Source organism: Maniola hyperantus, chromosome 16 (genome assembly GCF_902806685.2).
Source record: "Maniola hyperantus chromosome 16, iAphHyp1.2, whole genome shotgun sequence".
NCBI classification, from domain to species: Eukaryota; Metazoa; Arthropoda; class Insecta; order Lepidoptera; family Nymphalidae; genus Maniola; species Maniola hyperantus.
The window spans coordinates 999,533-1,020,895 of NC_048551.1; the positions used below are offsets into that span (position 1 = coordinate 999,533).

At 39.7% G+C, this 21,363-nt stretch overlaps 1 protein-coding gene across 1 annotated transcript in view; it reads right to left on the bottom strand.

The window, feature by feature from the left end:
* Positions 1-2,386, bottom strand: part of LOC117989419 (dopamine D2-like receptor) — a 244,895-nt gene extending 242,509 nt beyond the window's left edge. Inside the window, exon 1 of the mRNA XM_034976776.2 lies at positions 2,225-2,386. The gene's annotated coding sequence lies outside the window, so the exon portion shown is untranslated. The remainder of the gene's footprint in view (positions 1-2,224) is intronic.
* Between the last annotated feature and the right edge of the window lie 18,977 nt (positions 2,387-21,363).

The following is a 21,363-nucleotide window of genomic DNA, read 5'->3' on the forward strand; positions in this document are numbered from 1 at the left end:
CACTCTCCAGGTCTTTATCTACACCCATGTAAAAAAACCCGTCAATCCGTTTCACCGTTGCGACGTGATTGAAGGACAAAGTAACAAACAAACACACTTTCGCACTTATAATAGGGGTAATGATAAAATATTGACTCGTTAAATTGACTTGTCAACGCCCAGCCTGAAAGCTGACAGAGATCCTTTATAATGTAGATAAGTAATGTAGTCCAGATTTTTCAAAATTCCCACGGGTATATGAAGCCTGGGCGGTTTCTAGTCACAAATAATATTAGTATCAACGTCTCTAGGTATTTCCCAAAGCACAGATGGGCCGAAATTTGAATATGAGGTCACATGATAACCGATCAACTCTCAGAGGCTCTAATATGAAAATCTTTTCGAAGCACGAGCTGGGCTTTAGCTACGTTATCCCACTTCTGATCGAGAATTTTCATGGAGAAACATTTTTCTTTTTCGTAGCCGACAGGTTTATGTTTGATCACGATTCTAACATGGATTTTTAGATATTTTGTAATCTCACTCGTGGATTTTTTAAGTTGGGTATGTTTTTGTTAGATTTTTAAATTACTATTCAACGTATTTCGACACGGAAACGTCCTAATGTAGAGCGCGATTTGTCCGCATGGATTCGGTTTTCTTTTTGAATCCCGATGGAATGGGAACTATTTAATATTGTGGGATAAAAGTAGTATATTTTTTCCTCCGGGATGCAAAATGTCTCTGTACCAAATTAATTGCTCAAAACCGATTAAGTTAATTAGCTGTGAAAAGGTGACAGAAGTAATCCGTATTTATAAAATTAGTATTAATAACAATAATTAACGTCAATACCTAGGTATTTCTCAAAGCACAGAAAGCCTGGAATATGAAATCACAATATTATGATAACCGATCAGCTCTCAGAGGCTCTATATGAAAATCTTTTCGCAATACGAGCTGAGCTTTGCCTAGAGCCACGTTATCCCACTTCTGATCGAGTATTTTCAGGGAGAAACATTTTTCTTTTTCGTACACGACAGGTTTATGTTTGACCACGATTTTACCTAACGCGGATGGCGTTTCCAGATATTTCTGATCTCACTCAAGGAATTTTCGATTACCTACTAGTATTTGTTTTAGCCCACGCTTTTGTTAGATTTTTGAATTCATTTTTATTCGGTAAAGTTGTAATGTAGATAGTTACTTATTACTTTTATTATAGTAGTAAGTTATTTATTATTTGACTAGCTTATTAGACTAGCTAGACTAAATTAATTTCAAACTCCTCTTTTACCCCCTTAGGGGTTGAATTTTTAAAAATCCTTTCTACGACATAATAGCTATTTGCATGCCAAATTTCAATCCGATCCGTCTAGTAATTTGAGATGTGCGTTGATAGATCAGTCAGTCAGTCACCTTTTACTTTTCACCTTTTACAATCACCTTTTACACCAGTTACTTTTTTTATATATGTAATTTATTTATTTGTTAAAACAGTCAGTTTGTCTGGTTTAATGATTTTATCTGCTCGGCTCTACATTTCTCCCTAATGGTAGAAATATGACCTGGAAATTTAGTCAGGCTTATATAGGGTGCGAGGGTAATCAATTATCGGAGATAGCCGGTACCCATTACCCTAATAGATAGAATTTATAGGGTCAAATATGTTTCAAACAGTAAAATCTATATTTTTACAAGACTACCCTTATTATAAATGCGAAAGTGTGTTGTTTGTTGGTTTATTGGTTTGTTGGTTTGTTCTTCAAGCCCGTCACAACGGTGCAACGGATTGACATGATTTTTTGCATGGGTTTAGATAAAGACCTGGAGTGTAACATAGGCTACTTTTATTCCGGAAAATCAAAGAGAAATATTTTTCATTCCGTGAGAGGAGACTCGTACTAAGTAATGGGCCGGCGATGGATAGAGATGATGATGATGATGATGATGATCATTTATTTATTCTAAAGAAATGTTGAAATTTTTATTCGGCTACTTAAAAAAACTGGCATAAAATTATTATCAAGCGATTTTTATTCTTCAGATAAAAATCCAAGCAGGTCGTCTTTCAAAAAATTTTTTTTTGCCTAAAACTATAAATTTTAACTATTTTAGTGAAACGATTGAAAGACTTAGCAGATAGTTTATTAGTAAATTTAAGTTAGAAAAGATCCGAATACATTATTTATTTAAGTAATAAACACATAAAATTTTAGAAAAAAAACTTGTAAACTAAACTTACCGTTAAAAACAAGCACCCACATACATTCCACACAACACACACACTCACTAAGCTGCACAGAAAATCTCAAATAAATACGGAAATTTTTCCGAAAAAATTCGGGACGAGATCGCGCGCTTTTTCCGAAACCCGAAATACCCGAAGCGTTATCAACAGTCGGTATTTACCCGACAACTGAATTTCGAATAACATACACGCTTTCCTACAAGTTTGTACGCATGCGTATAAAATACTTTCCTCTCAAAAATAGACCTTATTTTAAATATATATAGGGTCTATTTCTCTTAAAATATGGGTTATCTTTAAATGGTTTTCGCTACAAACGTATATTTTCAGGTGTAAGGGTGAGCCTTGAAAATACTTTCTTTATTTTAGACTCGTTCGAAACCGTTTTGGAAAATTTCTTTCGGGATATTTGCTTTTAAGTAATAGGGAAAATTGAATGAAAAAATAATTTAGGATTATCTTTAAGGGAGACGACGAAAGTACGAATGATTCGCTAAATTGGTTATTGCTCGTAACTAAGCAACTGGATAAGTGCATTTTTAAGTAATTAAATATCACTTACTTTAACGGTGACGGAAAACATCGTGAGGAAACCTGCATGCCTAAGAGTTCTCCATAATGTTCTCAAAGGTGTGTGAAGTCTACCAATGCGCACTTGGCCCGCGTGGTAGACTATGGCCAAAAACCTTCTCATTTTGGAAGTAGACCCGTTCTCTGTAGTGAGCCAGCGATGGGCTGATCATAATGAAGGGGGTAAAATAGGGGTTTGTAACTTGTGTAGTTGACGCGGACGAAATCGCGGGATTATGCTAGTTTTACTTAATTCTTTTTCCTTAGTTTTCTGCTCTATCCCATTTTAAATTCAAATAGAACTCGTCTCTCATAGAGATGAGGGAACTCTTTGGTTTTCCGGGATAAAAGGTAGCCTATGTCACTCTCCAGGTCTTTATCTATACCTATGCAAAAAATCACCTCAATCCGTTGCACCGTTGCGACGTGATTGAAGGACAAACCAACAAACCAATAAACCAATAAACCAACAAACAAACACACTTTCGCATTTATAATAAGGGTACTGACGTTTATTTGTTACAAATAAAAAAATAAGGGTGATTTTAATTATATTAAAATATACCCACTTTATCGCTAACATTCTCTGACAGTGTCAGACGGCGCGGCGGTTAAAAGAAACAAAGGCAAGACAATTATGGCAAGAACCCCTCCAGTCCTCTTCCATAAAGTCTGATAATCGTCGTTTTTCGCTTACGAGCCATTTAAGAGAGAGGGGCAGAGGAGGGTTACAAATTGTAATTTTATACAGACAAAATTGAGACGCTTTTGAAATAAGCATGCAGTGAAATGATGATTAACTGAATTTTTAAACTGAAGAGGTACTCATTGTTTCAGCATTGTTGCCTGTAATAATTGTGATTGCGGCATGCTACAGGCTAAAATAACCGATGCATTAAAGCAAGCTCTTATATTGAAATTGTGCGTTTTAATTAATTATATATCACTTGCTTAAACGGTGAAGGAAAACATCGTGAGGAAACCTGCATGCCTGAGAGTTCTCTATAATGTTCTCAAAGGTGTGTGAAGTCTACCAATCCGCACATGGCCAGCGTGGTAGACTATGGCCAAAACCCATTCTGAGAGGAGACCCGTGTTCTGTAGTGAGCCGGCGATGGGTTGATCATGATGATGATGATGAATTGAGCCATGCCGGGAGAAGATTGTTCATCCATGCGTTCCTCTAAGCCCCAGCGCAACGCACAGAGGACGCTCGCATGGGACCCCAGGAGGTAAAGGGGAGGGGGGGGAGGCACGTAAACAACAGCTTCTGCGGAAATTTGCTCACAACTCAAACTTCTGCACGGATCGGGCTGAATGACATGCAGATTAGTATTATGACGTAAGCATCCGCTAAGAAAGGATTTTTGAAAATGCAACCCCTAAGAGGGTAAATAGGGGTTTGCAATTTGTGTAGTCCGCGCGAACGAAGTCGCGGGCATAAACTTGTATAAAACAATTCCATTCCATCAGTCTGTATGCGTCCACTGCTGGACACAGGCCTTTCCAAGATTGCGACTCCAAACACGGTATACAACAATGGGTACCGTATCAAATCAAATCAAATCAAATCAAATTATTTACTTGCACGATTGCAGGTACAATGATGGTGTTACAGTGGTTTATTTACAGCTACAATCCGCCATACAGTGGGCATGCAAAATTTATTTTCTTATTATCTATTATTAATAAGCTATTTTATAACTTTTTTTAGAATTATAATGTTCAACAGTCACATATCACATAATATAATATCACATGTCACATAATAATTATCTACCTATAATAAATTAACCAAGAAATAATTGAAAAAATAGTCAATATAATATAATCACATCAAGTCAACTGGTTTGTACAACAATTATTCGTAGGATAAATACTTACAGTACACTGCTGAAAGTAATGTACATCGACCTCTAGAAGGAAGTAGAGGATTTGTAGAGCATTGTTTCCGTCATTCAGACCAACAAATGAGTGCCAGTTTACAAAGCCAAAATGTAATAATTCTAAAGGCCGATGTACACTTCTTTCTGTCGCGTACTGTACTTTATTTTGTAGAGAAATGTAATGCCTTAAATAAGTAGGTCACTGGGCCTGTGGTGAAGATCTGGTGAATATCATCGGAGATAGAGGCCAGAACTCCTCCACAGATTGCTATCAGTGCAATACAATAAACAAATAAATTTTCAACACCGTCGCCTTTATTTTATTTTATTGAAAAGACACACAAAACAGGTTGTAACTATTATAAATGCGAAAGTGTCTTTGTTTGTAGGTTTGTCCTTCAATCACGTCGCAACGGTGCAACGGATTGACGTGATTTTTTGCATGAGTATAGATAAAGATCTGGAGAGTGACATAGGTTACTTTTTATCCCGGAAAATCAAAGAGTTCCCACGGGGTTTTTAAACATCTAAATACACGCGTACGAAGTCGCGGGCATAAGCTAGTCTATAAAGTATCTAAATATAAGAACAATAGATCTAAGTAACAATCCCTAAAATAGGTGTGCATAATGTTGATAAATATATTGTGCAACTAGCTGATGCCCGCGGCTTCACTCGCGTCGATTTAGATTTTTAAAATTCCCGCGGTTAAAAAAAAAACTTTTGATTTTCCAGGACGAAAAGTAGCCTATCCGTAGGTAGTAGCCCGTCCCCGGGATACAAGGTAACTCAGTAGGTACGAAATTTCGTAGAAACATTTAAGCGCATGATTCTTTAAAAATCCCGTGGGATCAATTCCTATACAGCATCAGGGCTGAGGAGTTGGGTCCTCGAGTTCAAAAAGTCTTTACTTGGTAGGTACCTCGAATATCAATCCTAGACTATAGTGTTGAACAAAATATGACGTGTTGGACTTTTTTACGTAGCTGAGCTACGTTCTAGCTACGAGAACATTCTGCTACGTCGGAAACTACTACGTTAGTGGGTAAAACAAGCGCTTATTGTGATTATATTTGTAGGTACAGAGGCATAAATTAAAAGTTTTGACAGTTTTTTTTTTTTATTTTTTTTTTTTTTTTACTCAGTTACAAGTTAGCCCTTGACTGCAATCTCACCTGGTGGTAAGTGATGATGCAGTCTAAGATGATAGCGGGCTAACCTGGAAGGGGTATGGCAGTTTTTATTAAACCCATACCCCTTTGGTTTCTACACGGCATCGTACCGGAAAGCTAAATCGCTTGGCGGCACGGCTTTGCCAGTAGGGTGGTAACTAGCCACGGCCGAAGCCTCCCACCAGACCAGACCAGAAATTTAGAAATTATAAAATTCCAAACCCCTGCCAGGAATCGAACCCGGGACCTCCCACTATTAAGACCACAGCGCTCACCACTGCGCCAGGGAGGTCGTCAAAAGGTTTCTTTACAGGAAAATTAACAAAATGCAAACAGTTATCCAAGTTTATTTCATAATTGAAAAATCAGCCTTCAAAAGAGTAGGTAGGTACATGTTTGGCGAAATGTAAAATAATCCCGGGCCGCTACGGCCGTTAGCTACGGAATTGAATCCCGGAGGCGTTGTTTTGTCTCAGCGTAAAATTTATTAACTCGCTGACTCAGCTATAATGCTATAATGCCAGAAAAGGCGAGCTAGCTGACGGAAAGCCAGAATGACTTATAAGTTACTGGACGACGCTTGCGATTTTGTCGTTCTTTTCGCGACTTTATTTTTCACCTAAAGATCGTGTAAAAAATGCGTACTTTGTGGAAACTTTGTTTTTTTTGTATCGAGCCAAATTGTGCCAATCGTATTTTAGCTCTCGTAGTTCACTACAGAATATCTTTAACTTTTATAAGATTGAAAAATAAATAAACAAATTTGAAGTATTTGAGGCCAAAACTTGATTCTTTGAACATCCGAAATGTGTCTTTGGGACACAAAATGCCCTAATGCACGATTCTTTAAGTACATATTACCATATTTCGTTGGTCAAAGGCTAAATTATACTCAAACAGAAAAACATTAGTCAAAGTCAAAGTCAAATGATTTATTCAAAATAGGTATTAAATAACTCTTTTTGATGGTCAGATGTTGCATTTCTAAGATATAGTGGTGATAATTATTACGCAAACTTAAAACTAAAGCTACGAGGGTTCCAAACGCGCCCAGGTCTGAGAATAGCCCACAACAAACTCAGCAACAAACTTAAAAATAGAAATATATATTCAAATCTATGCCATCAATTAAAGTTTTCCGTTCAATGTAATTCACAAGGAGTCTAAACAAGCGCGAACCAATACAGTGCAGTCGATTAGCAGCGCTTAGCGATCATTATTGCAGCTGCCAGTTCGGAGTTTGGCAACTAATTAGTTTGTATTTGCTTCAATGTTTCACGCGGTTCTGTTTTCAGTGTGCCATTAGAGAAATTAGTTATCTGATCTATTTTAACGGCACGCACCTCTGACTTTTCAGAGTTGTGCGTTTTAAGTCATTAAATACCACTTACTTTACCGGTGAAGGAAAACGTCGGGAGGAAAGGCTGAGAATTCTCTATAATACTCTCAACTGTGTGTAAAGTCCACCAATCCGCACTCGGCCAGCGTGGCAAACTATGGCTTAAACTCTTCTCGTTCTGAGAAGAGACTTGTGCTCAGTAGTGAGCCGACGCTGAGTTGATGATCAATAAATTCAGCGTCGGCTCATTCTTTTTCACGCTTGGTGGAAAATACCGTATTGTTTAAAAACGCACATAATTCCGAGAAGTTAGAGATGCGTGCCCGGCATAGAACCCAGTGGCGTGCAGCTCATAGAGGCATAAACGCACTGCTTACCCTCATTGTAATAAATCAATGCTTATTTTTCATTATAACCGGCCGTAAAATAAGTTCATACCTAAATGCATACCCTGGCTTGAACTCCTGTGCACGCCACTGATACAACCCCTGTTGGCCCGAATAGGAAATAGGCTATTAGCGCTTAATCGTCTCAGACTTGGGCGCGTTTGGAACCCTCGTAGCTTTAGTTTTAAGATCGTAAATTATTATCACCACTTTTTTTCTTTTTAGTTTTGTAACAAACCATCCGTCCGCGCGCCCGCCGAATGCTTTCCCACTCGCACACTACTAACTGCACTGTTCTACAAACACGTCATCGAGTAGCCGCCTACGCAAGAAGCGGGGATCCGCGAGTATAAAAGAGCGCGCCCGCCAGTCCGAAGATCATTCCGAGCTTAGCGGCCGGTCTTAGAGCGATAGCCACGCAGTCCTCTAAGACTGGTAGGGTTAAGGAGTGCGGTAGCTACCTGCAGCCCACTCCGACACCCAGTTGAGGTTAGAATCCGACTTTCAGCCTAGCGGCTGGCCATGGAGCGATAGCCTAGCAGTCCTCCAAGACCAGTCCGGTTAAAGAGTGCGGTAGCCACCTGCAGCCCACTCTGACAACCCGTTGAGGTGATGAACGCGATAGCCACGCAGTCCGTTCATGCACCTCAATTGAAGAAAGTCACTGGCGCCAACGTGGGGCCCAACGAAAACAACACCCCTTATAATTGGCGCCCAACGTAAATACTATAAAGAAGAAGATCGTTTGAATATGGAAGCAAATATGCTGTAGGAGCAGCTTTAATGCAGGGGGAGGATGCAAATGATCATCCTACCGAATATGCAAGTCGATCACTTACGTCAGCAAAATTTCCACTTCGCCAAGACGGACCATCTGTAATTATGGAAAAACACGGAAGTTCCAACGCACATTGTACCCATTCAACGACGAGGACATCCAAGGAAAATTCAAGATGTTCCTGGTGCTCTTACGGGACGTTAACGAGCACCAGAGGGGGAGACTGTAACAAACCATCCGTCCGCGCGCCCGCCGAATGCTTTCCCACTCGCACACTACTAACTGCACTGTTCTACAAACACGTCATCGAGTAGCCGCCTACGCAAGAAGCGGGGATCCGCGAGTATAAAAGAGCGCGCCCGCCAGTCCGAAGATCATTCCGAGCTTAGCGGCCGGTCTTAGAGCGATAGCCACGCAGTCCTCTAAGACTGGTAGGGTTAAGGAGTGCGGTAGTTACCTACAGCCCACTCCGACACCCAGTCGAGGCCACGAACGCGATAGCGCCAGCAGTCCGTTCTTCCACCTCCAGCTTAGGATCCGATTCTTAGCCTAGCGGCCGGTCTTAGAGCGATAGCCACGCAGTCCTCTAAGACTGGTAGGGTTAAGGAGTGCGGTAGTTACCTACAGCCCACTCCGACACCCAGTCGAGGTCACGAACGCGATAGCGCCAGCAGTCCGTTCTTCCACCTCCAGCTTAGGATCCGATTCTTAGCCTAGCGGCCGGTCTTGGAGCGATAGCCACGCAGTCCTCTAAGACTGGTAGGGTTAAGGAGTGCGGTAGCTACCTGCAGCCCACTCCGACACCCAGTCGAGGCCACGAACGCGATAGCGCCAGCAGTCCGTTCTGCCGCCTCCAGATTAGGTCATTATTCACCCAGTTTATTTTGTTACCTACGTGTATTGTGTAATACTGAATAAGTGGAGAATACAGATTTTGAAGTCAACCCTCGAGTTTCACTGCTACCACCCCTTACAGTTTCTTTTTTTTCACCACTTTATCATCTTACATAATATTAACAATTTTGACCATCAGTAAGCGTAACATGTTACCTATTCTGAATAAATAATTTGACTTTGACTTTGACTTAATGTGATAAAGTAAATAAATAGTATTATATTATTATAATGATTTCGAAAGTTGTCACAAACTCCGTGTACAGGGTGGCGTAGGGGTGAAGTAATTAGTGCCAGCTGTTTCTGTTTCTGCATTCAATGTCATTTAAATCCACGGCTTGATGAATCCGACGACACTTCTGTTACTATCTGGAAACATCATTCAAATTAATAATTTATTGTTATTGCTTGAATTTTTATTATAATTGTTTTGTTTTAATTTATAGTCAAACTGACTAGCTCGCGACATCGTCCGCGTGGACTACACAAATTTCAAACCCCTATTTGATCCCCTTAGGGGTTGAATTTTCAAAAATCCTTTCTTAGCGGATGCCTACGTCATAATAGCTATCCGCATGCCAAATTTCAGTCCGATTCGTACAGTAGTTTGAGCTGTGCGTTGATAGATCAGTCAGTCACCTTTTCGTTTTGTATATTTAGATATGGCAAAGCCAAAAGGAAAGGTTAGGTTAGATAAGGTTAGATTTCAGCTGTCTATGTAATTACTTATGTTTGTATTAATATGTGTGTTCCACTGTAGTGCCAAATTTTTTTCTATTGTATTAAATGGTATGTTAAATGAAAGAAAAGAAAATTCTGAGTTTAAGTGCTTCTGAATCGTCAAATAGTTTAGTTTACCACTGGTTCGGAATGCAGCCCGGCGCATTGCTGGAGCGAGTCAAACCCAAGCTTTTTTATCATTTACATAGTCTTCGAATGTATAATATGCTTTTTTTAGGAGCATACTTTTAATAGATTTTTTAAACTTATGTAGGTAAAGGCAAGTCAGTCTAAAATTGACTGTGGAATTTTATTATAAAATATTATGAAATGAAATGAAATGAAATGAAATAATTTATTTGTGTGAATATGGGAAGTCAAAGTGTTTACAATAGAGAGTTGCCAACATGTCCAGTCAGGAAACCCTGACGTACAAATGTTTTGACTAAGTAGGCAGTACATCAGATAAGAATATAATATTGTGACAAAGATATAAATGTCAGTCAATAATATTGATTCTAATTCTTGTACTCATCAACAGAATAAAGTACATTTTGCGACAGCCACTTTTTAATGCATTTTTGAATTTGTTTACTGGTAGTGCAATTACAGATTTAGGAATTGCATTAAAGACTTTTACACACATGGCACTACAATTCTTTAAATACGTGGCTGTCCTGGGCGTCTTGTTTACAGCCTTTCCCTATTTCTAGTTCCGCGCGGAAATACCTCCCTTGCAGTCTTGAAAAGATGCATGTTGGTTTTAACAAACATCGCTGTCTCTAAGATATAGTATACAAGGGAGAGTGAGGATTCCCAAACTTTTAAAAATCGGTTTACACGATTCATATGGGGCCTTACCAGTGATTGCACGGATACACTTTTTCTGGGCGATAAATACTCTTTTTATTTCAGTGGAATTACAGGTACTCATGATGATGATGATAGATTCTCCTATAAAGATTTTATTATCTAGCCAGATATATTAAAGGCATGCCTGCCTTAGAGGTTCTGCCAAAAAATAATAAATGGTGATTACAAAACCTGTATCCAATATTTTTTCTTCTTATAAAGAAATAATATTACAAAACCACGTATTTATCTAAATATATTACTTAACGTGAATTTCTCAGTAACAATAATACGAAATGTGTATCTCTTCCAGGCAATAACATAATATAACATATTGCTACATTTTTTTAGGATTCCGTACCTCAAAAGGAAAAACGGAACCCTTATAGGACCACTTTGTTGTCTGTCGGGCCCGGGATCGAACCTCGGACTGGAAGGCCGACGTCTTACATAGTTCGATTTAAAATTGAGCCTCGATAGCTCACCGGTTAAAGGAGCGGACTGAAAACCAAAAGGTTGCCGGTTCAAACCCCATCCGTTGCACTATTGTCGTACCAACTCCTAGCACAAGCTTGACGTTAATTGGAGAGAAAAGGGGAATATTAGTCATCATAATAAACTTGACTCACGTTCGTTTTTTAAATCCATACTAATCCATACTAATATTATAAATGCGAAAGTGTGTCTGTCTGCCTGTCTGTCCGTCTGTCTGTCTGTCTGCTAGCCTTTCACGGCCCATCCGTTCAACCGATTTTGACGAAATTTGGTACAGTGATAGCTTGCATCCCCGGGAAGGACATTTTACCCCGGAAATTTACTTTTATAATATTACTTATTTATTTTACTTTACTTTACTTTTTATTTTATTTTACTTTTTATCCCAGAAAATCAAAGACTTCCCAAGGGATTTTTAAAACCCTAAATCCATACGCATGAAGTCGCGGGCATCATCTAGTAAATAAATAAATAAACATTCAATTCATTCAAAATCAGCAGGTCTAATCAATACTAAGTAATGGTTAACAGTAAAGTAAACTGATGTTAATTTGTTGGTTTTGTTTATCAAATTCCAAAAAACCGTCCTTTTTTCAACAAAATGTATCCAATGATTTCAGCTGACTAACATCGAATTTAAAAAGTAAATAAATACCTGAAACTGGGCGAAGGAAACAATACACACTAGGTGGTTCTTTAATAGTATTTTTCGTTTTAAATTTTACAATTACATACAGTCCGCGACAGGTCGAGATACAAATCGGGGGGACGCCCCGCACACCCGCACGTCACCCGCGCTTTCCCGCATCGGGTTAGCGCCGGCCCTGTGCGGAGCGTTTCCTCCCCGATTGCCATTTCAACCTGTTGCGATTGCCATTTCAACCTGTCGCTTTTATACTTTTTAGTTCGTTTTTTTGGTTTTGGTTTAAACGTGGTATTTCAATAAAAATTTCTTAAAAATTTCTTTAAAATTATTTGATTAGACCAGCAACTCCTAAGCTTACCTCGCTTACCTAACGTCTGCGACAGGTCGAGATGGCAATCGGGGTATGAGGCGGGGGAACGCTCACAACCGCACGTCAACCGCGCTCGCCCGCTCCAGGTTAGCGTAGGGGCTGTGCGGGGCGTTTCTTCCCCGATTGCCATTTCAACCTGCCGCGTACTATAGGCATACCGTGCTATAGGCCACAGTGGATATGATACTACATGCAGAAGTTCGACGAAGTCGTCTAAACAGAGCAATCGTGCGGTAAGTGCAGGACTAAGGAGCGACCCAAACTGGCCTACGTAGTTAGGGTAAGTTAATTAAAAAAAAAAAAAAAAAAAAAAAATGTGTGGACATGAAAAGAGCCTCCCCACGTGGAGCTTAGTTTTATACCAATCACAAGCACCTGGCGTCCCTGGAAGCAATACTACATGAACAAAATCAGTAGGCTGACTAGTCTTTTCATCACGACGGCTACCTTTAAGACCGAGCTATCGCGGTTGCGGCTTTTTGGGCTGCCCGTATTTGAAGTGACCGTCGACTCGAGAAGAAGAAGAAGAAGAATTTGAAATGAAATTAAATGAAATGATTTATTTGTTCTACAAAGGTATTTTTAAAAATTGTGCCAGGGACCCTGAAGTAAGTTTGCAAAACCTGTATCTCAGGGTCCCCGCTCATTCCATCATTAACAAATAAACACTTACTTTATACAAAAACTAAATTTAGAATATGAAACTTAAAAATACGTTTGTGTGTGTGTGTGTGTGTGCATACGTGTGTCAGAGTGTATTGTGTGTGAGTGTGTGTTTGTGTGAATTAATATGTTTGAAAGGTGATTTACTACGAGATCAAGGCGTCGGACAACTATGTCTCTCTTTATACTGTGCCCATTCTCACCCTTACTATGGATCCAGTGGATATTAATACTTCAAAAGTCCACCCGTGTGGTCCAACCGGCAACCTATAGACAAAAAATCCTGGGGCCGCGTCCATGATTAACAAAGTTAAATTGTATTTTTAATTTGGCGAATTCTCTAACTTGATTTGTGAGTTCATCGACCTTTCACTCGCTGTGTGAGCTAATTTATACAAAACCAGCTAAGTGCGGGTCAGACTCGCGCACTGAGGGTTCCGTAGTACAGTCGTATTTTGTCGACATTTTGCACAATAAATCAAAAACTACTTACTAGATCTCGTTCAAACCAATTTACAGCGTAACGTTAATAATTAATAATTAATAATGTTAAATATAAATAAAAGTCATGTTTTTTTAATTATTCTCTTTAATAATAAATTGTGGCCCATAAACTACCGCTATATCAAAAATCACATAATTTTATTACTACAGTCCAAGACCCTGTTTCAACAAAACGACACGAGAGGCTGACGCGGTGTCCTGCGTGAGCGACGAATACGACGCGACGCGACGCGATACGACGACGCGACGTAATGCGTATAGGCAGTCTGCGTCTCTTTTTTTTGTGTTGTTTCGGATTGACTATGCTGCGTAAGCCCTACTGGCCGCTACAGCGTCACCTTGGGGGGGGGTTGGCGAGCGCGAAGCTCCGCCTGGGGGTGAGCTCTAGGGCTCGAAGAAATAATTCGAGAGGTCGGGGGGCAACGTCCTCCTAAGGGCGCCTCCTGTGAGGCTCGGACCACGGCTTAGGATGACGTTGGGATGGGTGGAGTTGTCGGTTTTGTTGGTTAGTCCGTACGCCCCCGAGGCCGTGGCGTGAGCCCACGTCCGGGTGACGTTAGAAATCGGAGACCTCGTCTTCGCCGGCGAAGACGCTGTGATGATGTTGTATTGTGTAGCCCTACGGGATAGGGAGCATTGTCGGTCATGATTTGATCGTCGGGATCGTTAAGGACGTGCTTAGGGCGTCTTTTATCAGGGGGGGAGTCTGCGTCTCGCCGCAGACTGCCACATATAGGCCGCAAGCACGGTATACCGTTGAGTTGATCGCGTTCGTCGCTTTCGCAGTGTCGCGTCGCGTAGTATTCGTCACTTACGCAGGACACCCAGGTCACGCAGGACACCGCGTAAATGGTAACTAAAGACTAAAGTATAAAATAATAGGAAACATTAATAGTACAAAGGAACTACAATGATTATATTCTATCTTATTCTATCGCAGGCTAAATCCTATAAATAGAATGTGTTTGTCTCTTTTTAGTGTCGCTATTTCATTTCATCGAGTTTCAAATCATAATGGTAGGTATGGGTACCTACAGTTGTGAGTTGATGTTTTAGTAAGCTAAAGAAATTTTCACTTCAAAGTTCTTATTATGAAGACTAAAATTCTTGAAAATATGGCGTCTAAAGAGCGAATTCTGGCGGAAGTCATAAAAGTGCGACAACCACTCACCGTGAGACGTGCCCCGACTGCCTTATTGAATTCCATTCCAATAATCGATTGGAAAGAAATAAAATTCCAGTCAAATTAAATCACGCTTCGATCTCGCCCTAATTCCAATATCCAGGAACATGAGACGCCAAAATATTATTACGCTACGGGATAAATTATATTGACCGTACTATAATATAATTTAAAATAACCCGTAGTTTAAAATAAGCTTTAATTTGAATCGCACTTGGCTGTGTTTTTTTTCTATAGAGATAGCGAGCAAACGAGCAGGCGGGTTACCTGATGTTAAGTGATTACCGCCGCCCATGAACATTTGCAGCACCAAAGGAACCGCCGATGCGTTGCCGGCCTTTTAGGAATTTGTTGGTCCGCCCCTTGAATAACTCCATGTTGTAATCTAGTGGGAACACCGCCGATGGGAGTTGGTTCCACAGTTTGCACGTGCGTGGAAAGAAGGATCTGGCGCAGCGGACGATCGAAGTGCACCAAACACCCAGGTGGTGAGGGTGAAATTCCTTACAGTGGCGCGCGGTGCGGTTGTAGAAAAATGGTTTTCGATTATATAGCTATGTGTAGGGTAGGTTAGCCAGTAAGTAGAGTGTAAGAAATGGTAACGTTTCAGGTGTACCTACGTAGAGAATATGCTTTTTGAATAGCAATAACTGGTAAAATCTGCACTTCAATTTTCTTTTTTTACCGTATTTAAAGATTTTCTGCTAAGAAAGGGTTTTCAGTACATCTACACAAGCAAAACCTTATAATCTCAATATATAAAAATGAATCAGTGAATGTGTTGCTGATCGCAAATCTCGAGAACAGCTGAACCGATTTCGCTAATTCCTTTTTTATAAAATTCCTTTAAGTACGGGGATGGTTCTTACGGAGAATTTTTTTAAAAAATTGCCTGAAAAAGAATCGATTGTTAGGCAGTACGAAGTTCGCCCGGTCAGCTAGTAATACCTATAATAATCTTCGAAAAAAGAAACACAGTGACATCAGCTGTTGTTGAAGTCGGAAAATAGTAAAAACAATTGTCTGTAAAGCTTGGAGGCTCATAGCTTTTTAGCGTCATCTATTGGCATTTAATGTTATCATAACGTAACGTCTATCGTTTCAGTGACAACCAGCTTTTCAGCAAATATAGTTTAGTTTCAAGTTCTTCCAGTTTTCACTAGATGGCACATCTTTGGAGTATTTATTTTTTACTAGCCGTCCGCAACATCGTTCGAGTGGACTTAGGTTTTTCTTTCTTTCTTTTTAACCCCATGGAAATTCATTTATTTCCCTTGTAGTTATCATACGTCTCCTGGATAGGTACATATCTCATAAATCTCTAATCTAAATAATATATAAAAGGAAAAGCTGACTGACTGGCTGACTAATCTATCAACGCACAGCTCAAACTACTGGACAGATCGGGCTGAAATTTGGCATGCAGAATTTCAGATAGCTATTATACTAAGAAAAGATTTTTTATTTATGTAATACAACCCCTATGGGGGTAAAATAGGGGTTTGAAATTTGTGTAGTTCATAAGCTATTAGTAAATATTATAATGTCACGACAACATCATTCATCATCATCATGATCAACTCATCGCCGGCTCACTGCAGAGCACGGGTCTCCTCTCAGAGTGAGAAGGGTTTGGCCAAAGACTACTACGCTGGCCATGTGTAAATTAGTAGACTTCACACACCTTTGCGAACATTATGGAGAACTCTCAGGCATGCAGGTTTCCTCACGATGTTTTCCTTCACCGTTAAAGCAAGTGATCGAAAAGTTAGAGGTGCGTGCCCGGGATCGAACCCCCGACCTCCGATTAGAAGGCGGACTTCCTAACCACTAGGCTATTACAGCAGATTATTAGGTTGGTTTTGTGTAGAATTGCCTCACATTACTTAAAGATTTTTTTCTTTATTCTTAACATAAATAAGGCAAAGTTAGTTTTATTTATTACCATAGGTATCCAGGGGTGACTTATGACCATGGCTTCCCGTAGCTCGCGTGTTTTCAACATATTATTGTTACTTTACCCGTTGAGCTATTGAGCCTCAATAGCTCAACGGGTAAAGCGGGGAAACGCTTAAACGCTTGGCAGTAGGTACGGCTTTTGACGGTATGGTGGTAACTAGCCACGCCCGAAGCCTCCTACCAGACTAGACCAGAGAAAATTTAGAAATTAGAAAATTCCAAATTACCCCTGCCGAGAATCGAATCCGGGACCTCCCACTAATAAGACTACAGTTTCACCAATACACCAGTGAGTTCATAATCTTTATCCCACCCAGGCCTTTCAGGAATTTGTTGGTTTGTCCCTTGAATAACCCCATGTTGTAATCTAGTGGGAACACCGGACCCTCCGACTGGGAAGTTCGTCTTATGTTTCCATCCTTATGTCGTCGACATCCCATCTACACGCACGAAACGTTTTGCGTCATCATTCCTGATACGCATGGCTAAGGTTTGGAATACTCTTCCACGATATGTGTTTCCTACCAATTACAACCCGGGTATCTTTAAAACAAGAGTGAATAGGCATCTTCTAGGTAAACACGTCTCATCTTAGGCCACGTGATCACTGTCCATCAGGTGTGATTGTGGTCAAGCGTTTGCCTATAATGAAAAAAAAAATCTAAAAAGTTAGAGACCCGGGATCGAAACCCCGACCTTCCGAGTAGACTTATTACCATAGCTTTCCGCTGATCGCGTGATCTCAACTTATTATCGCACTACTTACTGACTGACCTTCGTCAGGAGTAAGAAGTACAAGATTTATTGCTTCGGAAGGTATGTGAGCGTATGCTACAGTTTCGCTATTTATTTAATTAGATAATTACACTCATTTAATTTTCACGGTCATGCCTGTCGTAGAGGCGATGGCCGTTGGAGCCGGAAAGTCCTTGAGTGGAGACCGCGTTAGCAAGCGTAGTGTGGGACGCCCTTCAGCACGATGGACCGACGATATAAAGAGGCTGGCGGGAAGTGGCTGGGTGAGGAAGGCTGAGGACCGGGTGTGGTGGCGCTCTTTAGGGAAGGCCTATGTCCAACAGTGGACGTCCACAGGCTGATGATGATGATGATGATGATGAATTATAATTAATTATAATATAATTAATCAATTATATATAGATTATTATTATTTTCTTTTTTTTCATGTTTAAACCTAAGTTCATCTATATATGTAAATGTCACTGACTGGTAAGCATCTCCTGGCTGGGCAGAGCTGGTAAGTTAATTAACTTTATTTAACAATAGGTAAATGAGGCAAGCCTAGTCAGGTGATGACTAACAAGTCAAGCCTAGTCCTAGTCCTAGACTTAGGTCTACTTAATTGTTAGATATTAATTGTTCTTTATCTGTATTATTAATATTTTGTGTTCCTTATATAATTTATGTCAGCACTCAGCAACTTAAAGGCAATAAAATTTATGATTTGCACGGAATTCAAATGTGATGAAATTGCTGGAAAATAAATGGTTTTTTCTCTACTTTGGATTTTTAAAATGAATTTAATATATTTTACAAGGACTTATGGCATAGTTGCGATATAATGCAACAGCGCAAAATATATTTTTGCGATTTCCGTAAAAATAGTCCAGTTTTAAAGTTACACGGGCTCAAGAATTTACATACACATTGTTAAACGCGAGCCAGACTCGCGCACCGAGGGTTCCGTACTGCAGTCGTATTTTTTCAACATTTTGCACGATAGATCAAAAAACTATAATACATAAAAATAAATAAAATTCTGCTTTAGAATGTACAGGTAAAAGCCCTTTCATATAATAATATACCCCTTAGTATAATTATCTTACTTTGAATTTATTAATTTATTTTTTTAACTACAAATTCACTCTAAAGACCTACCTACCTACCAAATTTCATGATTCTAGGTCAACGGGAAGTACCCTCTAGGTTTCTTGACAGACAGACAACAAAGTGATCGTATAAGGGTTCCGTTATTCCTTTTGAGGTACGGAACCCTAAAAAGGTCCCAACTCAGCATAATGCTGTATGCCATGCACATATACAAAAGCATACAGCGCTGGTTTTCTGCCGGAACCCCGATTCGGAGTAGGTACGTATTCTTTTAAAATACTGAAAATATAACTAACTAATAAAAGGTTATGAAGCTAACTCACAATTTCTAAAAAAAACAATTTAATAAAGTGCCCAGTCTTATATTATTCACTCAGTTTAGTTTAACAACGGTGTTTAGTTAGTTTTATTGAAACCTGCTTTTATAGGGGTATGAAATTGAGCGTTACCATTAGAAAATCTATGGAAAGTATTGATGCGTGTTTTCATCCACTACATCGTCACTTACTGCTAGGTGAGATTGCAACCATGGGCTAACTGATGGCAAAACATGCATAGAATTAGGGTTTTACAAATCCTGTGGGAAAACTTTGATTTTCCGAGATAAAAGAAGCCTATGTCCGTCTCCAGAATGCACACTGTTTTTATAATAGAAGTAGATGATATTGAAGATTAGGTTAATTCTATAATCTAATTTGAACCGCAAGGATATGGAACACCCTTCCAGCATCAGTTTTCCCCTCCACTTTTAATACGGCTACCTTCAAGTCAAGAGTGAATATAGGCATCTTCTAGGCAAGCACGCTCCATCTAAGGCTGCATCAACACTTGCCAGCAAGTCGATTGCGATTGCTAGAGTTTTTCCCATTACTTTTAACACCGGTACCTTCAACTTCAAGTCAAGAGTGAATAGGTAGGCATCTTCTAAGCAAGTTCGCTCCATCTTCACTTGCCAGCAAGTCTAATTAGTACAGCCAAGCGCTAGTCTATAAATAAAAAATAAAAACCATGGTAGTGAGCCAAGATTCACCGGTACGGAGCCAGGCGGCGTGGTCGCTCGTAAAAAGCAAGTTTTACAGTCTGATTCTGCATTGTATGCATTTTGCATGTGCACGAGTCGGATTTATGGGCCGGGACGCGGCGGGACGCGGCCGGGACGCGGCCGGGACGCCCGGGATAGGACGCGTAATAAACGAACACGTAGATTTATTAGTTCCTTTATTATACAGGACCTAAAAATACTCATTAACTTTTATGAAAATACTGTATAAATTTTTTGGCAACTATTTTTATGCGATTGCTTACTTACTCGTCGCGCCTTTGCTCGTACGATCGTCATCATCATTATCAAGCAATGGCCATCCACAGCCGGAAAAACGTGAGAGACCTAAGACTGCTGGAGATAGGTAGGGACTTCCAGATGCCACGCGGTATTGCGCCGCCTGAATTCAGCGGCTCCCTGCGATTCGTTTGATGTTGTTTGTTCATCTGGTGGGCGGTCTTCCAAAGCTGCGTTTTCCGGTGCGAGGTTGCCATTTTCAGTACCTTTGGGACCCCAACGTCTATCGGCTTTTCAAATTAAGTGCCCTGCCCATTGCCACTTCAGCTTCGCAACCTCAGCTATAGTCTGCTTTGGAAGACTTCTTTAAACTTCTAGATTGGGACGGACTTGGCATTAACATCAACGACGAGAGGTACATCACTGACCTTCGGTATTCTTTATTTTTATGTGACTTTAACACAACAGTATTATAGAAAATTGCGCTACGTAACATACGAAACATTCAAAATAACTTTAAATACACATAAAAGATTGCGAACCGGCAGGAATCGAACCCGCGTCTCCTGGGATCGCGCCCGACGCTCTAACCACTAAGCTACAGCCCGCTTACTGCCAGTGACGAAATTTGTGATGTGTATGCTCACTCAGTACTGAAGCGACTGTTTCTGCCATCTAGTAGCGACATCTTTTTGCAGTTATCGAAACCGATGTGTATTTAAAGTTATTAAGAAATTTCCTTCAAGTGTAGGTGAAACACTATAAAAATTATAAAAATATACGAAATATTGTTTTGCTTCAAATACCCACAATCCTGCAATGCTGTTTTAAAACCCTCTTTCACTTAAAATAAACAATAAAACTGAATGGAATATAATACAGTACCTAGTTCTGCAAGATGAATTTACTAAAACTAGGTTTACGACTGTCTAAGCTACACAGCTGCACTCACTCTTCTCTAAACAACGGTAAGTGTTTAAAAACAATACAATTTTAAAGAAGCCGGGCCGAGTCAGTTACTTAGTAGCTCTATGCAATTGGGTATTTTCCTACTTTTGATTTTGATAAATATTATTACTTTATTATAAACTAGGATAAAAATAATGACGTACGCTGAAAAAAATATTAAAATCCAACAAAGATTTACAAACTTACAGGCATTTTAATTTTGGATTGGGGTGGTCTTCTATCCCTTTCTCGCAAAACGAAAGTTTGTGTGAAACCGCACGAAGCTACTATGGCATTAGTAAGGTGTGACATCAAAATGCTATATCGCTATCTCTGTCTAATCAGAAATATTTAAATGCTTATAACTTGTTTGTTATTTGATCGATTTTATTAGTTTTTTTCAGTTTACGTCATTATTTTTATCCTAGTTTATAATAATGTATAAAAAAAACTTTAGTCAAATACCCAATTAAGTTAGGTATTTTAAGTACCTAAGGTTTAATTCAGGGTGTTAGCTCAATGTAATTATTATTTTTATTGTTACCTAGCAACAGTGCAACATTGTTTGGGAAGCACTGCTGTTGTGGGCAGTACAGTCGTAATGTTTATTGTGGAGCTAGGTTTTGGAGTTTAGTTAGGGA